At 55.1% G+C, this 19,618-nt stretch overlaps 1 long non-coding RNA gene across 1 annotated transcript in view; it reads right to left on the bottom strand.

Annotated features, from left to right (window-relative positions):
- Positions 1–545: 545 nt before the first annotated feature.
- The window catches only part of LOC121060300, a 30,685-nt gene continuing 11,612 nt past the window's right edge, over positions 546–19,618 (bottom strand). Inside the window, exons 6-9 of the long non-coding RNA XR_005814775.1 lie at positions 15,332–15,481; positions 14,668–14,920; positions 10,801–10,921; positions 546–3,948 (exon numbers count right to left, since the gene is read on the bottom strand). This is a non-coding gene — a long non-coding RNA (uncharacterized LOC121060300). The remainder of the gene's footprint in view (positions 3,949–10,800; positions 10,922–14,667; positions 14,921–15,331; positions 15,482–19,618) is intronic.

Raw genomic sequence — 19,618 nt, 5'->3', positions numbered from 1 at the left:
GGGCTCGGTTAGAAAAAGAGAGTGCTTGCTGCTGTTTGCCCTGACACCATTACTCTCCAGAGTTAACAGCCAGTTGGTGGGTACCAGCAGACCCCACCTCTCTGTGCTTTTGCTGGAGCCTCTCTGCAAAATCCAGTGCACGCCACAGCACCGGATTTAGAGCCAGGCAAAGCTTTACGATGTGGGAAACCAGCAGTGTGTACAAATAGGCATTGCCACAAAGCCGCTCAGCTTAATGACTTTTTCCATCGTACAGAAATGTTTTGCTTACACGCTCCCTTCCTCCAGTCCCCCAAAAGTGTCTTTGTGTTTGTTTTCTGGCAGGTTTGGGAAGAAACGCGATCCGTGTTTTCCGTTGGCCGTTGTGCAACGCGGAGGGCGCAGGCTGGGGCAGGCCGTGAGTGCCGCGGGTGCCGGGGGGGCTGGCACGTGTGCCCGTTCTCCCAGCTGGGGCACCCCTGGCACCTGGCTGTGGGCTGGGAGGGTTCCAGCTTTCCTGGAAACCATTGCATGTCGCACAGAACAAACAAACAAACAAACAAGGATGCAGCACAGAACACTTCCATTTTCAAAAGTGAGAAAGAGAAATCCTGTTTATACAGATATTTGTGGAAAAGCACTGGGAAGAAAACAAAGAGCAAAGCTAATTAACTTGCATGTGGGGTGGTAACTTGGCAGCCACAAGGCCAAGGGAGACCTGCTTGCTTTGGGGGACAGATTACAGCCAAGCTAAATGTCACCCTCTGCTCAGACACCCCCAGGTGTCCCTTCTGACTGTCGCCACCCTGCAATCCCCAAAATACTCACCCAGCCCAGCTGGAAACTCCAGCAGAGCATTACCATGGGCTTGGGATGAGGGATGACCGGCGTCTTGTGCTGCCCGGTACCACGAGTGCTCCCGGGGGCGGGCAGGGTGGGCGCAGGGTGCATGCATTGAGTCCTCTTCCCAGCAGGGAGGAACACCATGCCGACATGCGTCTTGTCTGCCTCGCCGGCACGCTCACCGAGGCTGACTGCTTTCAGCTGCCGGTTTAGTCTCATTTCACTTGTTGGGCTCAGGATCCACCTGAAATCAGTTGCTGGCCTTTCCTAGAATTAAACAAAAATTGGAAAAAAATAATAAAAAAATAAAAAATAAAGAGATGTGTTGAGGAACAGCAAGGAGAATCCTTGAAAGCCCCCAGGAGGCATGTGTAGCTGGCTCCAGCAGCATCTCCCTTGGCCATGGCTCCTCTCTGTGCTCTCCCATCCAAGCAGAGCTTTGCCCTGCTGGAAATCAGGATGTTGCATTGTGATGTGCGTGCCGGAGATGCAGAAGAGATCAAAAAAAAAAAAAAGAGCCAAATCTGGCTTTGGGAGGGGCATATGTGCCCTTCAAAAGCAAACCATGCTGGGGCAGACCCGCCCAGGCACAGATGAAGATATTTGCCAGAACTGCTCTTGGCATGAGGTGCTCAGGGAGGAAATGTCCATAGGAAATGCAGGGATCGGAGGTCTAGAGGGGAGAAACTTAGCACTCCCCTAATGGCTGGCTCATTCCTTCTCCTGTCTTCCTCCTATTTGTTTTTGCAAGTATTAATACGCTGGGACTGTTTTCTTTAGTACACGCTGGGTCCGGAGGGTTTCACTGGGGGTCTGGGATCTGGGTGACCTCCCCAGAGTGGTCTGCGGAGCCTGGCCCACGGTCACCATGGGTCCCCAGGGCCCTGGGACGAGTGGTGGTGATGGGTGCTGTGGGGCTGGTGATGCTGCCCAGCTGGCACCCCCAGCCCTGCCACGCTGGCCACACCGTGCAGACCCCTGGGAGCCTTGCAGGTCTGGACATAAGTGTTCTTCTCTCCGAAATGAGGAGGCTCCACCTTGACACGGCCAGCTGCTCTGCAAGCAGCATCGCATGACACCCTCATGGTCTGCAACCAGCAGAAGGCAACAGCTGTCCTGCCAAAACCCCAGTAGCTGCTAAACAAACAACTTAATGCAAAACAGCCTCAATGGAGCAGGAGTAAACGTGCCCAAGAAAGCGTCGAAGACATTACAGAGCCACAGCAAAAGCACATGATGTTGCAAAGGCTTTGCAGAGTGATCAGGAAACACAGCCTGGGACAATTTGCATCTTTTATTTTAACTAAAATTTTCCTAATGACGTGTGTAGTATGTTTAGTGATACGTAGTTTCCATCTACCCTGGGGAGTTTGCAAAGAGCCCAAATGTCAGGCTGGTCAGTTCTGCAGCCAGCGAGTGCCCGTCCCCACACCTTGTCCTTTGCAGGCTGTGTCTGGCGGGGCTGGCACCAGCCCCTTCTATCTAAAGAGCCAGAAGTCCAGAGAGTAACCTAGTCGGCTCTGGCTTTAGGAGGAGGTTTGGGAGCTGCTGCTGTTTGGCTTGGCTGCCTCCTCTTGACCAGTCAAGCTATCCTTGATCCACTTGGGTTTAAACCGGCCCCAAGCTGATGCCTTGCAGTATAACAGCGATCTGGGAGCAGAGCCCAGAGAGTTCCCTCTGCTCCTCGAGTGCTTCCTGGTTGCCGTTTGCACAAGGAGCCTGGAAAGGCTGCATGGTGGAGCCCAACAGGCACGCTGGCCCCGCAGAGATGCGGGGCTGGCAGGGAAAGCAGCCCATCTGCAGCCACCCAGGCAAATATGGGCAACCCAGTGCCCCAAGGGCTGCACCTGCCCCATGCTGTGCACCTTCCCTGCGCAGCCCTAGGATGCTCCTGGCAGCGTGACCCCATGTGGTTGCTCATGCCGGAGGTGGGGAGGCCAGAAGCAGTGCCCTGCCAAGGCTGGAGGCTTGTACGAGCTGCTGCCACTCCAGATGTGAGCAACTGGGATGCGGTCTCTGGGGAGGCACATCCAGGCTCCACTTGTGTGCTCACCTCCTCCGTGTGATGCTCCCCAGCCCAGGCAGACTGAGCCTGTCCAGCGCCAGGAGCTGGTGAGGAAACTGGGATGGCTCTGAGCAGCAGCATGCCGGGCTCTTGCTTCCTCCCTGCTCCATGTGACAGAGCCTGATGCACGCAGTGTGCAACCCAGCGGTGTCAGCTGCAGCCCTGGCCAGAGCCCTGGTGCCAGGCACCATGTGCAATGATGTCTCAGACATCTTCCCTGTGCAGACATCTCTGCAGAACCATGAGAATCTCTGGGTTCCCACCTCATGTTACTGTTCCCCTGGGCTCCCTCTCACAGCCTCACTTGCCCACCAGCCCTCCAGGAGATTACAAAGTTCAGGCTTGAGGGCTGGAGGGAGAGGAGATGCTGTGAACCACTGGAATGGAGTGAAAAATTGGGAACAGCCGGAAAGTACATGGTACATAATGTCACACTCAAAATCTACCATGAACAAGTGTCCGTAAACACTGAGGGGGAAAATCTAAGCAATTAAGTCATTTTCAATGTCAAATAGCTCATGGACCCCACATTTGGACATGACAGATGAACAAAAACATAGACATTAAAAATTCCTGAAAACTAACAAAGGAACAATGATTAATTTCTCTCTGTTCCAGGGCAATCACATTATATACACACAAAGGAGTCATAAAAATTCCTGGATGACGGAACAAAATCCTTACAGAGCTCCACAGATAAAATACAACCACACTGGAAGGAGCTGGAACGGTCCTCGGAGGGAGCGTGCCTTAGGCCGGCTGTTACGTATTGTGCTGGAGAAAACACCTTCCCTGGAGAACATGCCCGTGTCCCAGCTGCAGCGAGGGGACGAGACCCCCGCGGTGGAGAGCCCCAGCAGCTGCCGGCATCGCTCCCTGGCTGCACGCAGCCTGGGGAAGGTTGAGCTGAGGATGTGGCCGTGGCAGCGCCAAGCACGTGCGGTGCAGGTGGAGGAGGGAGGGAAGCAGGTCCTGCGGCAGCAGGTGAGGAGGTCAGCATCCGGCCCTGCTGCCCACTGAAACCTCCTGGAGCCCTGGATCCTGGCACCGAGCACTGAGGGCTGCAAGAAAAATGAAGGGATAAAGGCAAATCACTTCAACCCAAGAGGGGGTTTCGTTCTTCAATTAAGAGGAAGATATTCCAAACCAAAACCACAAAGAAAATATCGTTAAGAGAGGCCACAGTTTTGCTCAGTGACTGTTCACAGGCTTTCTGTGGGATGTTTTTCATCAGAAATGGATGTTTAGTCTGCAAAATTACTTAAGGAGGGTGCTGAGCTGTGCCAGGGGCAGAAGGGAGTTTAGGGGCTGCCTCTGCACTCCATGGCAGCACAGGCACATACGAGGGGGACCGTCCCTCCAAGCACAGCAAACGTCCTCCCTTGGCAGCAGGCCCAGCATGGGGCCCCCCCTTGTCACCCCTTGCCTGCCCTCATCACCACGTCCCAAGTGACCCCAGCCTCACCGGAGGCTGCAGCACAGTTCTGTCCCCGCTCCTGGTTCACACCACGCTGCGAAGATGAGGACATCGCTCCCATGTCTTAATGGGCCCTGAAACTTTGGGATGCTCAGGACACCCTCCGCTCCTGTCTGGGAAATGTAACAGAGGAAAAAAAAATAAAAAATAAAAAAGCAGGGGCTTGTGGCAAAATGTGGAACCGGTCCAGAAATGGCAAAATGCATTTTTGGAGCAAGAGAAGGATCAGGAAGGAGCCTGGGCATGGTCTCGCCCACAGTACAGAGCCAGGGCAGCGGGGTTGCCTCCACCCCAGCAGGTCCCCGCAGCAGCCGTGTCCCCACCCTGGCCATCGCTGGCAGCAGCGATGCCGGCGCCCTCCCTGGCCAGGAGAGGTGTGCCGGGCGAGAGCCATGGCAACTCTTACACAAAGTGTCAACAAAATCAGCAAAATAATGACTTTCTCATGAAGACTCCGGGGAGGCAGGAAGGCCTCAGGCCAGACCTGCCTGCTATAAAACAGGCTTTAAAATTTTTCAGCGGCGGCTGAAGCAGAGCTGAGACGAGGGCTTGCTCGGGCTCCCCCACCTCCCAGCCAGGCATGGGATGGGCCAGCTGGCAGGGAAGGAGGCAGTGCCAGTCCCTGCCCAGCCTGGGGATGGGAGAGAGACACCTCAGATTAATCCTGGCTTTCGTTTGGCACACATCTTGAAAAACAGTTTTCATTTAAGCAAATCCAGTGGTGTCAAAAATAAATAAATAAATAAATAAAAATTAATGGAAAAATTCAGCTAGAAGGCAGTTTTCTCAGATGCATGTGAAACGCTCCTCCTTCGCAGGCTGTCACGGACAGCTCTGCACCTTCTGCATGAGCAAGGCAGCTCCTCCTGCTGTGCCACTCAGCAGGGACTCAATTACACATATGAAGCCGACCCGGCCAAAATGCAGCCCAGAAGGGTTTGACACAAAGTTGGGAACCTGCCAAGAAATTCCTAATTGAAAGTAGTTACCGAAATATCTATCAGTGGGGTCTCTGCCTGTGAACCCCTGTCTGTAACGGTGAATTATGAGCACGCTCTGGTTTGAAATGAGGCAGAGTAAAACTAATCATATTTTTATGAGCCCCTTTTCCTCCCGTACGGGCTGAGCTTTGAGCACATGCTGTGCAGCAGAAGAGCGGCTGTTTTGCCTTCTTCCTTATCCATCTCCTTCGTGGAGTGACAGGTCAGATTATTGCCCGATCAAGCTGCACACTGCTGTAAATCGTGTCCCCGGAGCCCCTTGGGCAGGCAGGCAGCACCAGGCTGGCAGGAGTGCAGCCACAGCACAGGGCTTTCTCCCACATCCACCGCTTTCCTCCGGCCCCAGCCATCCCCAGGGGCTGGAGGTCTGTGGGGCTGTGCCCAGGGCTGTGCTGCCGCGCGGTAATGAGCCGCCGAGAAGGATCCTGCCTGCTGCGGCTATCTCCGAAGGGCTGTTTCACACCTCCTCATGCGCGAAGGTCACAGACCAGATGTTCTCTGTCAGCAGTCAGGTCCTAGTGCATTTTAAACCGGATTTAAGCCCTGCAGTCAAATCCACCTTCAGTTGCTCACAGGGAAGGGAAATTCATTCTTTGGGTGGCTGGGAACGCTCCCTTGCAGGGAAGGGGATGAATGCTGTTGCTGAAGGAGCGATGCTATGAGCAGTCTCTGGTCCCTGGAACACAGAGCAGTGCTCGCCTTCCTGAGGTCTCTTCCGAAATCACAGAATCACAGAATCGAAGGGGTTGGAAGGGACCTCGAAAGATCATCAGGTCCAACCCTCCCTACCAAAGCAGGCTTCTTAGAGCAGGCTGCCCAGGTAGGCGTCCAGATGTGAAATAGCTGTGGGCAGCCAGAGGTGCCCAGCTCTGGATGAGCACAGGCAGCCTGGGCACCACAGCAACACACTTCATCTTCCACCGGGCAGAGCAAGGACGCTGGCAGCTCAGCTGCCAAACTGCTACACCCTGGGGAGCCCAATCCCCTGCAATGCTGCAAGAAATCCCCCGGGTACAGGCGGGCTCCCTGCACCCCTCAGGTCACCACGAAGCTCTGCATCCTGCAGGATGGCCCTTGGTGAGTTTCCAGAGCTGACCTCAGCCGCTTTGCAGCCACGGGCTTGGGGACTGCCAGTCGAAAACCACCAACCAGAATTGGCTCTGCAACAGGATCAGTGCCAGTGGTGGCAGGAGAAGAAGCCCTGCAGGGAATTTGGGGAGCTCAGGCTGGTGCCTGCCTGCACAAAGAGGCCCAGCAGCTGCCTGCACACTCTCCGTGGGTCCTCAGGGCTCAGTCCTGCCCACAAGGCCACGGCCACACTGTGCTGCAGTGTTGCTGGGGGAAGAGATTTTGGCAGAGTTTTGATTTTGGCAGAGTTTTGATTTTGGCCCTGAAGGGGGAAGGGTTGGGATAACTTCAGAGCTGCCTCCTGTACAATCCCCTGCCATGGAAATGGGGAGGCCATGAATTTACAGGTGCCTGGCAGGTCTGCAAATATACCACTCAGATCAGTTGGCTGCTTTTGTCAGTGTTTATTTGATTTTTGTCTTGATATTAGGGCCCCTCACTACAAGAAGGACATCAAGGTGCTGGAGTGTGTCCAAAGAAGAGCAACAAAGGGTGAAGGGTCTGGAGAATAAGTCTTGTGAGGAGCAGCTGACAAGCTGGGGTTGTTTAGCTTGGAGAAGAGAAGGCTCAGGGGAGACCTTATTGTACTTTACAACTACCTCAAAGGAGGTTGCAGAGAGGTGGGGACTGGGCTCTTCTCCCACGCACTGCGTGGTAAGATGAGGGGAAATGGCATCAAGTTGCATCAGGGGAGGCTTAGGTTGGATATTAGGGCAAATGTCACCGGAAGGGTTGTGCAGCACTGGAACAGGCTGCCCAGGGAAGTGGTTGAGCCACCATCCCTGGAGGTCTTCAAGAAACATGGAGATGTAGAACTTAGTAGCATGGTTTAGTGGTGGACTTGGCAGTACTAGGTTAAAGGTTGGAGTAGACGATCTTAGAGGTCTTTTCCAACATGAATGCTTCTATGATTCTCTAAAATTAAACACTATCTCACAGCAGGGCCTTGCACTGCATGTAGACAGACTTTGCCCAAAGAGATGCAAAGCAGCCAGGGGAAGAAGGACTTTGTACACCCAGAAGGAGCAGGAGAGGTTTCCAAAAACCTGAGGCATTAACATGATGCTGAGCCACACCACCTTCCCAAGCCAAGCGACGGAGCCAGCTGCACACTTGCTCGGCAGCAGCGTAGAGCAGGGCGGATTTGCTAAAACCACCAGAGATGCCCACTCCCCACAGCCAAGCGCCCTGCCCCAGGACACATGGACAGGCTCTGTGCCCCCCAGGGCCCAAACCCCCCATGCTGGAGCCATCATCACCGCTGCAGGAACATGGTCAGCAGCCAGGGACCAGGGCATCACCAGAATAGACAAATGTCCACAGCACCCCTGGCAGAGGACACATCGCTGCTGACTGTAGGAAGGCCTCTGGACGTGACATGTTTGAGAACACATTTCTCTGCTGACAAACGACGCACCCAGAAAGGTGACTGCACCAGTAGGAAAGCACTCTGTTTCATCTTCGTAATGCATAGCAAAAAATAAAAATACAAAAAATTGATTTCAGAGCCAGCCTTTCTCAGCCCTCTGGGCTGCTATCAAGATACGCAGCACTTATACCCCCCTTCCTCCACTGCCCACTCCACAGCCAATAAATCTTTCTCTTCATTAAACACTGCAGGTCTCAATTAATTAAATGAGCAAAACAACCACAGCCCCTTCAGCAATTAGAGAAGTGGCTGGGTAATTAGATGGAATGTTAATTTAATTTCCAGGAGGGGGAAAGGAAAAGAAAGAAATGAAAAGAAGGAAAGGAAGAAGGAGTAAATTGGATTACATTTGACAAGAGGGAAATTAAAAGTCACTTAATCATAGAGCAATTAAAGAAAGATTCCTGACCTGTGTAGCTGGAAAAAAGAACCTAGAAGGACAGGACCACCAGCTTGTGTTGTGAATGATACTCACTCAGATGCGACGCCAGCTGAAAGCCCCCATGTACATGGATTTGTACATCGCTGACTGTGGTAACATCCACCCTGGCTTAACCTTGCCTTTCCTCTCCATTAGGGAAGCAGGAGAAGGCTGCTGGCCGGCAAACCTCAGCTTCATCCTGGCCCTACCTCCAGCTAATGCTCTTATCAGCCCTCCCCAGCCCAGTAAGATCAGCCATCCCCCGCCAGGAGAAACAGAAATTCAAGGCGAGCCCGAGGCCGTGCTGCGGGGAGCGGATGCTGTTTTTCAACCACTGCAAGCATTACCCGGTAATAACCTCGCCCTGCACCACCAGTGCCCTGTGATGGGTGCCACATGCACCTTGTCCCTTCCTGGGCACGGCCACCACGTCGCACACTGCCCCAGCGCCGCACCCGGCGAGGGGCAGGAGCTGGGTGCATGGAGGCAATGGAGCTGCCCCAGCACAGCTCCTGGCAGCCTCCTGCCTTATCCCAGCCCGCGGCAACGTTCAGAGATAAAGGCAGGTTTTGTTCGGTTTAGTAAGAGCTGGCGTGGCAGAGCCTCTTGCTGCCAAGGGCTGGCAGGCTGATTAATTAATCCACTCACCGCTGGCACTGGGAGGCAGCTCCTCAGCAGCACCACACGGGGACCCCGGGGAGGAGCAGCAGCAACGGGGCTGCTAAGAAAGGATGGGGACATTTCCTCCCTGCAGCACTTTCCCTCCTGGGGCCCAATCCTGCCACCCGCACCTCTCCCCTTGGGTGCTGAGCCAGGGCTGGAGTGCAGGAGGGCAGAGCTGGGTCCCCACCCTGGCATGACTGTGTTCAGCAAGGACAGCCCATTCTGCAGTGTCCCTTCCCCATCCTTCATCAGGCTCAGCTCATAGCTCATCAAAGGCAAAACAAAGAGAAGAAGTTAAATTTCGTTTAATGCAAAACATCTCCCTTCGGTGGTGACACGGAGGGCTGCAGCAAGGGAGGGAACATTCGCCCAAGTGGCTCCAGTGACCTCTTGCAAACACAAAATCATCTAGCTGCAGAGCTGAAGGCATCAAACCCTCCAGGGCTAAACTGCCCAAGACAACAGCAAGGGCTTTGCAGAGTGTAAAACAGGGAGTTTATGCCCCAACAGTCATTTGGGAAGCAGCAGATTGCTCACTAACACTGATAGTCTGATTTTATTACAGAAACCTATGTGAAACAAAGCAGAGACCTGTGCAGCGCTCCGCACGCAGCCGGCGAGCAGCTCGCCAGGCTGCAAACGCCAGCGCTAATTCTAGTACCTACAACTCACCAGCTTTTAATTATGATGTGGCACATTCACAGGAGTCCAGCAGGAAAAATATTTTCCACCAGACAGCTGTGTCTGAGTGCTTATTCCAAGGCTGGAAGCAGCAGTGGCAGGCAGTGAATGGAGGCAGAGCAGCGACTCAGAGCACCAGGAGGTGGCACGGGACAGCTGGATGGCCCCCACGCCACTGGCACGTGCCGGGCAGGCGCTGCGCTCGCGTGTGCCAAGGGAGAAGGCGAGCAGGCGGAGGCTGGTGTGGCGGAGCTGGGACCCAGCCGTTGAGAGACGGGTTGGGGAAGGTGGAGCTGCAGCATCACCCCAGCATGCCCCACCACATCCTGGGCAGCTGCACCCATGGGTGGCTCAAGGTGCTCCCCCTGTCCCCTGCCCATTCGGCTCCCTGTAGATCTGCCTGGTTCCACCTCCCCATCCCCACCACGCCGGGGGCCTCAAAATCCTTGCGGGTGCCTCTGGGGAGGGAACCATTGTGTGCACACTGCAGTGGCGTGGAATTAAGTATTTGCTCCCACTGACAGTCCCGGTGCGAGGCACACAACCGCTCCTGGGGTTTTGCAGAGGTTGCATGAGCTCCACGTGCCCTTGGGATGCCACTGCCCTTCAGTGTTTATTTGCTCAGCAGTAATTATAGCAGCGTAATTATAATCAGCGCTCATTTCCATAAAGAATCACTTTTCTCAGCTTCTGGGCCCCCTCTGCTCCCCAGCCACGTGCCAAGACAAACCTTATGAGCCCGACAGTGCCAGTTCGCTTTGTTTCTGCACAAAAAACAACATGATGGGGCACAAGGGGATAGGGAATTGGGTGGGTGGGGGGTGAGGGCAAAAGCCCCACTCCCACTCAGCCACTCGACTTGGCGGCCATCCCCCGGGCGAAACGCTGCTTGGGAAAGCTGGGAGCACGGCCGTGTTTACAGCCGCTGTCCTGGGGAGCTGCATGGCCGCGCTGCACCTCCTGCTCATGAATTAACAGCCAGCCAGCTCCAGCCCATCAATTCCCGTGTTTGTACAGACCAGTGGGAACATTGCTGGCGTGCTTGCTCCTCGTCGCCTGCAAAAACAAGCGTGGATTTGCTGGATCAAGCATTGGGCAAGGGTCAAAACTCACCTTTTTGAGCATGTGCAGATCTTGAGGCCATCGGCTACTGACAGGTTAAAGGGTGTCCAGAGACAGAAGCTTGTCCTGAGTTCTCTTCGTTCCGTGCATCAGGCTGACTTGGCTTCTGCTCCTGAGAAACCAAAGAAAAGTCTGTGAGCATGAGGCTGATTTTCAGGACTGTTCCTGCCTCAGCTTTTAAATAAAGCCCGGGGTTTTGTGTGAGCTTGGTGCAGAGCTGCTGAAAACAGCTGCAAAAAAGCCTTCTCATCCACAAAACCTGCAGGTGAAAATATTTACATTTTCTTCCTGTGCTTTCATGGCTTGCTTGAAATAAAAAAAGAAGCATTTTCATTTAGGAAAACAGTTTGCTTTTTTTTTTTTGAGAAAAAAAAAAACAAAGGTTGATTGACCTCTTCAAAAATTCAGTAGATGAGGATGAAGCTGGTAGCTAAAACTGCTGTTTTTCGAATCAGGTGCTTCAGTAAGCACTTGGAGAGCCGCTGTTGAAAAGCAGCTCTAAACAGGAGGATTTTCACTGCTGCCACACATCATCCCTGTCAATTCTTGCCCTCACCTCTCCAGCTAAAACACTAATCCAAGCTTTTTGGCAGATCTACGAAAGCGGGGACTTGTTGGTGCAAGAAGCCTAAAGGGAGCAGCTCCCTGGTTCCAGGGCAAGACGAGGGAGCAGGGGCTGGGGGGCACCGGTGTCTAGCCACCACCCGCTGGTGCCACAGGTGGAGCAGCAGTGTGTTGGCGGAGCAGGGGCTCCAGCATCCTCAGCCTCTGCCTTGGCTGCCTTTCTGGACAGCTCGCGTGAGCTACAGCCCCATGCGTGCCAGGGTTATGCTGGATAAAATCATCCAGGGCTTGTTCCTGTCCCCCCCTGCCGAGCACCCCTTGCTTGCCCCGCTGCACCGCGGCCAGCTGGGCATGGGGCCTGACTGGGCAGATGGGGGGGAGCTTTATTTATTTATTTATTTATTTGTTTATTTATTAACGTTTTTCCCAGGGCTTTTTTGGATTTAAATAGGATCAGGAAGGCAGGAAGAGTCTGGTCACAAGGGAGAGGATGTCCCTGCCTGTCTGCCCCTGGAGAGCACTTGTCTGGGCTTCCCGGCGCTCAGCCCCTGCTCCCTGGGATTTGTTTCCTGTCCGATGACGATAAGTCTCTCCTCACTTTTCCTCACGCAGAGGGATCTTGCTATGGGGAGATCGCCCTGAGCCAGCCATGGAAGCTGGGGATGGTTTGCTGGGCACCTCATTTGTGTTTTAAGAGATGCTCCCAAATCACACTCAGCTCAAATGCCTTCTCCTTCCTCTCCAGCAACACCTTGATGTGGGAGATGCTCCTGAGCCCATGCGTTACTGAGCTGCTGGGCCCATCTCCAGAGCAGGGCCAGCACCAGTCAGGTGGCTTCGAGCCCAACAAAGGAGCTGCTGAATAGCTGGCAAAGCTCAGCCAGGGACTAATACTTTTTCACAAGCTGTTTACATAGCAGAGATGTCACAAATCATTCCCAGGCAGCTGATGTGCAGGTGAGGCTGGCTCGGAGGGCGGCTGAGGTGCCTACAGAAATGCAGACAGCAGCCATGCAGGACGAGCAGCTCCAAGGTTTTCATTGATTTCACTGGTTTCATTGGTTTCATTGATTGTGTCAGTCTCAAGGAAACGATGTTCGGGAAATAAAAACAACAAAGCTCATCGCTGCTGCAGTTCCCAGCTACCAAGGTCAGTCAATAAGCAAAGCAGCTGGTTTGGGAAAGGGCTGGAGCAAAGCAAGGCTGGAAAGCAAGGACGCCTGCCATAAAAACCCTGGAGCTCCCAGACACGGTGGGGTTTTGATGCCCCAGGTGCCACCAGCAACATTACAGCAGCGGGCAGCTGCTTCTCCTCTGGGACTTCGGTGCTTTCCCGCAGCTCCTCGGGCTGCAAGCCAAAACTGTGCAGGGTTAACAAATCAAAGAGATTTCATCCCGACCCACAGCAGCCTCATCCCCAGACACATTTGACCCTGAGGTCCCCCCATGCCCGTCCCAGCCTGGGGTGCCGTGAGGACGCTGCGGCAGGGCAGCTGCGCCCGCCCTGCCGTCTGCTTGCGTTCGTTAGCGCTGATTGCTCCTGCGGGCTTGGAGCCAGACCGAAATCTTGTCTCCGGAGGATACATTTTTAGACAGTTTACAGAATCTGGCTTCCTGCTTTTAAATATCTCGGGTTCTTTTGTTTCCTGTCACCTGGAAAGTAGGTGTGAGAAAAGTCCTTGTCCCTGAGTGACTCTGTGGATGCTCTCGCAACCTCTGCAGGGAGCCAGGAGCGAAGCACCCTGTGGCACCAAAATGCCATGGAACAGGACAGGAGCGCTGTCCAAGCACAGGCAGATGGAGTGAAATAAAACAGCCAAAGGACCTCCAGGGACCAAAGGGACCAGGCCGTGCCTCTGCTGTGTCACCCTCTTGGGACACAGAGCCGCTCACACGCACAGTAGAGCCCAGCGCCACGCGAGCAATCTGCACCCTGCATTCCTCCTGGCCATCCCTCATTTTGGGGATCCCTCCAGTGGACCAGGACGTGGCCACAGAGCCAGAGCAGCCGCCGAGGCGTGGGTCAGAGCCAGGCGTGCCCAGGCAGCACGGCACAAAGCAGGCTCTGTCCCAAGCATCTGCCTGGCACCAGGCACGGCCGCGCTGGCATGGCCACCACTGGGGAGCTGCAGGGGGGGCTCCATGGCCTCAGGGGAGCAGTCAGAGGGCCTCTGCCAGCTCTGGGCTTCTCTTCCCACTGCTGGCTTAGGGGAGCTTTGGAGATGGCACTTGTCCCTGCACCATCCTCCTCATTCCTTTCTTCAGGGAGGCAACAAGTGTTTTTTTCCGCAGGCAATTTTACATCAAGTGATGTTTGCTGGAGCAGGAAAAATGCATTTTTCTTATGCTGAAACCCTGTCAAAAGCTCTGGAAAACCATGTGTATTCTCTCTTTAGCAGCAGCTGCTGTCAGCAGCTTGGCACCCATCTGCACTCAAAGCCTGGGCTCAGAAGCCCAGCCCCAGGAGCTCACCCCTGCTCTTTCCTGGCTCAGCTGCCTGGGGGAGCACCAGACCCCCAGCCCCAGCCCCAGGGATGCTGCAGCAGGGCTGTGGGGAGAGCTGAGGCTTCTCAGAGCTGCTGGAACATGAGAAGCAAAGCAGGAAGGCTCCTGAGGCTGTGGCCAGCTCAGTGGCAAGGGGATGCTGTGGCGCAGGCACCACGATAAGCCATCCCCGTTCAGCCACGAGCTCTGGCCCAGCTCCTGCACCATAAGGGATGAAGCAAGGGATGAACCTAAGGAGAAGACTCTAAGCCTTGGGAGCAAAGGGATTTTGGAGCTCTGCTTGCAGCAACTCCAGCTGGAGGAGCCCAAGCACCTCTGCCCGCAGGATGTCCATGGTACGCCAACACAAAGTGGGGTGGAGGATCCCCAAGGTGCCCCTTGCACCCCTCACCAGGACCCCCGTCACCAGCCACACCGGGGCCAGGCCTGCCCCGAGCCCTGGGCCATGGAGGCTGCATCCTGGCCTTTTGTTCTCGACAAGGGAGCGTGTGGGCAATTGGGTGCCAGCCACAAGAGCTTGTGCTGGTGCCTGCTTCCTCCCTTGGCACGCAGCAGTGCCGGGCACCGCTGGCCAACTCCTGCTTGCGTAAACAGCCCAAGTAACGAAGATAAATGAAGCTGAGTGGCAGGGGAGGGCAACACGGCGGCTGCCAGCCAGCCCTCCACGATTCAGGGCACGCTTAAGGGCTCCGGGGCCACACATTTGCCTGGGAACAACAGGACAACAGCATCTTGGGAGGTGCTTTATGAGATGCCTTAGATGGCCCAACACCCCTTTGGATTCAATACCTGGGCTCGGTAGGCAGGAGCTTTCTCTTGTTCACTGGGTTTCACTGGGTGCCCACAGCACAGGGTTGAGGCTGGGTTTCTACATGGCTCAGCCCAAGAGGGAGCGCTGTCCCTGCCTCCACGTCGCTTGTCCAGGGAGGTCAACATCCCTTCGGTCCACAGTGGCAGTCAGAGAACACTGGTCCTGGCAGTGACTCCGATGCTTCCCACTGATGCTGTCTCAGTCCTGGGGTCTGCGTCTGAGGTGTATCTGCTAAGGGATACAAGAGGTTAACATTTAAAAAGACTGTCTTGAGCCCAGCTAATGCCACGGCAGAACAGAGCACCCCTGCCAAGAAGCTTATCTGAGGCTCTTTGTGAACAAAGTGAACCCTGGAAGGTGGCGAGGCTCAGCGACGGGGAGCAGGGATGCACGCCAAGATCACTGCCTCTGGCCAGAGCAGAAATTTCCATCTTAGAGAGGAGCCACCCTGTTTCGATAACCCACACAGTTTCCAGCTGCGCTGCTCACCGTGGTGAGGACCAAGTCGTGGCCCTGGCCCCCAGGAGCTGCTGGCATGACCTGGGGCAGCGTTGCACGGCTCCGATGGGCTCTCATACCCAGTGCTCATGCTGCTTCCAAGAGGCAGTGCAAGGCAAAGTGTATAAATCGAGCCATTCTCACCTAAAAGTTGCTCTATGACAGGGACAGGAACTGGACACCCCAACCAAAAGACATCTGTTGGGGCAGTAGCTCCCAGGCACAGCACAGGGCAGGCATTCTCCCTCCACTGTGGTGCATCCAGGGCTCTTTGATGACTCCTCCAGCTTCTACCTTGGGACAGAAAATGGGAACATGGGAGAGCCCCGTGCCCACCTGCAGCCCCTGCAGTGACACGGTGCCTGTGCTTGCCCGCTTTGCACACTGCAGGTTGAAGCTCCCGCAGAAACCTCGCATTGTGCCACATAGATACAATGAGCCTTTCAGCCCTCATAACCTCTGGAAATAAACTTGAATGAGCTGTATGTCTGATGAACGGGTGGGAAAATCTGGGAGCAGCCAGAATTTCACAGAGGCCTCGACTCGAACTTTCTGCTTCCCAAATCCTCCTGAGGCAGCGCGGGTTGGGAATGGAAAGAGAGCGACTCCAGCCCAGCGCTCTTTCCATCCCAACACCCAGCAGGGTCGATAAAAATCAGCTGTGACTGAGCGCAGCCCGCCCGTAATTGTGTGTTTATTTTTAATTGGGTGAATTGGTGGCTCAGCACTGAGCTGGGCCCCGCTGATTCCAGGAAACTTAATCCGCAGATCGGTCCTCCGCAGCTACCGTGCGGCCGCAGAGTGACCGCGGACCGGGAGCCGCAGGCAGCTGGAGGCAGCCCCATTCAGCTGGGGCTTTGCTGCACCCCACAGCTGGAAGAGCCCCCGCAGACCTCGGCTGAGCCCTCCAGGCCAAGGGTAAATGCAGCAGGTTATTTTGGAGGGAAGAGGAGGTGTGAGGCAGCCATGCCCGGCTTCTCCTGGTGTAAACCGCCCTGTCCACCTGAGGCCAGGGGATGGGGTGAATGGCACAAGAGTCTCCTGCTTGTACCATGCTGCTCCTAGAACCCTGCTCAGATTTCCTTTAGGCTCCTAAATCAGTGCAGGAGGCTCCCAAAATGTTTAATTCCCCCTCTGTGGAACAGCAGCAGCAGAATAGGTCTGCCCGCTCCTCAGAAAGGCCAACAGAGAAGGGCTGGTGCGGAAAGCTCCCCGTTAGGAGCAGGCAGCACTGCCCTTATCCTCAGCACAGCTCTCCAGCTGATCCCCAGAGCAGGAGCTGGGTTCATCCCCACGGAGAGCTTGCTTACAGCAACCCACGGCCAGCCTACCTTCCTGCTTCTGCTCTCAGTGGCCACCGGGGTGTGCGGCGTTTGGGAGGTGACAGGGCAGGGGGACTACAAGCGCTCTGCAGCATTTGGCCAGCTCAGGATGTGCTGAAGTTGGAGCTAAGGGTGCTCCTGGACCATGCAGACACCACCAGGTTCCTGCCACTGCAGCTCATGTAATGGAGTTTGGCTTTCTCAAAGGATTCCCCATTAAACCCGTAGGTTTATCTTGATTTTTACTTTCCTTCCTTTGCAAAAACTCTGTTTGGACAATGAACAGCAACATCCTTGCTCCATACGGATGGGGATTAAAATGAGCAGACGCTTGTTTGCTCATGCTAGCCAGGGAACTGGACCTAAAACATTCAGCAGCGAGTTTGTCTTTTCCCAGCTGGAGACTTTCCGCAGCATGTCTGGAAGCCGGGTGCCGTGCCCCCCTGGCCCCTGACACACAGTGAGCCCCCACATGTGGTCCACGAGCAAAAGGCATCCCCTGGTGGACCTTAAGCCTTGCTAAAGGTAACCATGCAGGTCAGGATAGGAATTTTGGAGCTGCTTATGGCCATGGAAGTAACGATGCTGAGGGCCAGGAGGATCAGAGCTGATCCTTCCTGATGCCTGGAGGGTGAGCTGCACTGGCCACGAGCTGCAGCTGCTTCCTTCCATGGGCTGGCCAGTTCTTATGGAATTGGGGTCAAAGGGGCCACTCTTGGCATGCTCAGAAGGAGCTGCTGTTGCAGAAGATTCCCGGGAAGCCAGTCCCACCCCACTGCCTGCTGGCCAGCACCCACAGGCACTGGCTGCCTGCATGGAGGATGGAGGCAGCAGGCAGGAGGCTCTTCTGCCACGGAGGCTTCCCTCCAGTTCTTGTGTTACTGAAGACATTTGCTGAAGGAAGAAGAATGAATAAATAACAAAGGGGTGCGCCAACAGATGGGCTCTAGTTTGTATTCTCAGAGGTGCTGGCTGTTTCTGAGATTATTCCCTCTCCTTGGCCAAAAGGAGAGGATCAAGGGAGCCAAGCACCTCAGAGCTGCTTCTCAAGGTGATGGCAGATTATCCGGCTTTTTTGTTCATCACCAGCTCTAGCTGCAAGGACTGACAGAGCTTCTGCCCTCAGACCTGTGCTAAAAGACACAACCTTGCCTGGGCACAAGGACGCAGATCAGCCTCTAGTGCACATTCATGCGCTGCATCGCTAGGGCACAGGAGCCACCTGGCTTTTGTCAGAGCAAAGGCTGGGGGGTTCCTCGCTGCAGACCCGGTTCACACCCACACCTGCACCCATGGCGCAGTGGAAATTCACTGCGGCACAGCCAAGGACCGGGTGGGGAAGGAACAGCATCGATGGCACAGTGGGGGAACAACACCCAGCGCCAAGCAGAGCCCAGGGCACTGAACGAGCCTCATCCAGACCCGCTGCCGTCAGTCAGGAGCAAATGGGGTGAAGGGGATCCGGGGAAACTCGTAGTCCCAGACCCCCCACCCCATGCACCAGCTGCCAGCATCTGAGGCTGCGGGATGGGGACAGGGAAGGTGGCCCTGCCGGTGCCCAGCTAGCCCTCGCACCGTGGCTGAGCCCCGCTCACAGGCAGCGCTGCTGGATAACGGATAACACATTAAGCAAATTTCTCGCTGCATGCTCTGCTTTCCTAGAGCCCCAGCCAGACCCCAAGATTATTTATCTTGGCTTTGAAGTCTCCGCCCCTCACTGTGCAGCATGAACATGTAACCACAGAGGTTTAACAGAAACCGGAGCAGAAACCACCACCGAGGCTTGCAGGCAAGGGGCCCGTCCGATGCCTGCAGCTCAGAGCTGTGCTAACTGCTGTCCTGGATGGCACCAGCCGGGGCTCCCAGACCCACTGGTGAAGGAAGGGCAGGATGCACAGGGAGCAGGTGTCAGTGCTGACACTTTCAGCCCGCCGGCCCTACCCTGCAGCCCTGGGTCATGGGGCTTCACCCCAAGTCCAGCACGGCCCTGTCCTGCAGGCATGGAGTGGTGACTTCTGCAATCCCCAGACAGCAGCCCCCATCCCTCCCCTCTGGGCAGATTTCCTGCTTCTCCGTTATCTGCAGCAGCAAGAAATCCTGCCCCAGGACTCTCCCGTGCTTGCTTTCCTTTCCTGGCACAACAGCATGCCAGGCACTGCACACCTCTGGTGCCAGGTGGGTTCCCCTTCTCTTGGAAGAAAAGACAAGGATCAAGACGGAGCAGCCTCACCGGTCTGTTGAAGTCCAGAGCGAAAACCTGCTGCCCTGATGACTGCCAAGCAGCAGGGAAAGCCTCACCTGCTGCTGTCAAACCAAAGCCCAGGCAGCAAGATTTTGCTCCACGAGCTGCCCAGAAGCTCGTCCATTCTGATGTCAAGCAACTCCAGCACTGAGGTTCCCTTGCTCCCATTAGGAGACTCTGAGGCCACACCTACAGAACAGATTTTACACGACTCTTCCTTATCCGCTTGGATTTCAACCCAACTGGGACCATCTGGTGTCAATGGCTGTGCAGAGGTTCCCAATTCAGTTGAAACAAGACCTGAGGTCTGCTCAGCCTCAACTGCATACCACGGCTGCAGCAGTTTCACAATAAAGCAAGGTCAGGATATGGCTGCGTGGTGGGCTTTGAGTCCCAGCATTTATCCATGACAGACTCGAGTGAGTCACGGCTGTCCCCGGGGACACAGAAGAGACTTCGTGGTGGTCGAGGGTTGGACCTTTACCACCTGGCCAAAATCTGAGGCGCAGGGGACAAAGCCCTGCTCGGCTCCAGGTTCCCTCACCAGCCTTTTGTCCTTTCCCGCATCCAGAAGCTACTGTGAACGCAAAACACGACAACATCCCAGCGGGGCTCTGGCTCCCAGCCAAGAGGCAGATCTGTTACCGAAGCAGCCCGGTGAGCTGGGGCCAGGGCCTTGGCGCAGCTCTGCACAGCCAGGGCTCATTTCCAAGCAAGGAGGCAATGATCTAGCCTTCATTCCCCATGAGCGGATGAAATCTGCCTTGAATTTAAATTCAATAAGCTCAGCCCGGCCCTACAAACCGCAACTGAAACTTCGCAGTGAAAGCCAGTGTGTTTCGAATAAAGCATCGTTAAAGATTCCCG

Source organism: Cygnus olor, chromosome 26 (assembly GCF_009769625.2).
Source record: "Cygnus olor isolate bCygOlo1 chromosome 26, bCygOlo1.pri.v2, whole genome shotgun sequence".
Classification (NCBI taxonomy): domain Eukaryota; kingdom Metazoa; phylum Chordata; class Aves; order Anseriformes; family Anatidae; genus Cygnus; species Cygnus olor.
Note: the sequence above shows the minus strand (reverse complement) of the source record. Positions and strands in the feature narration are given on the sequence as shown.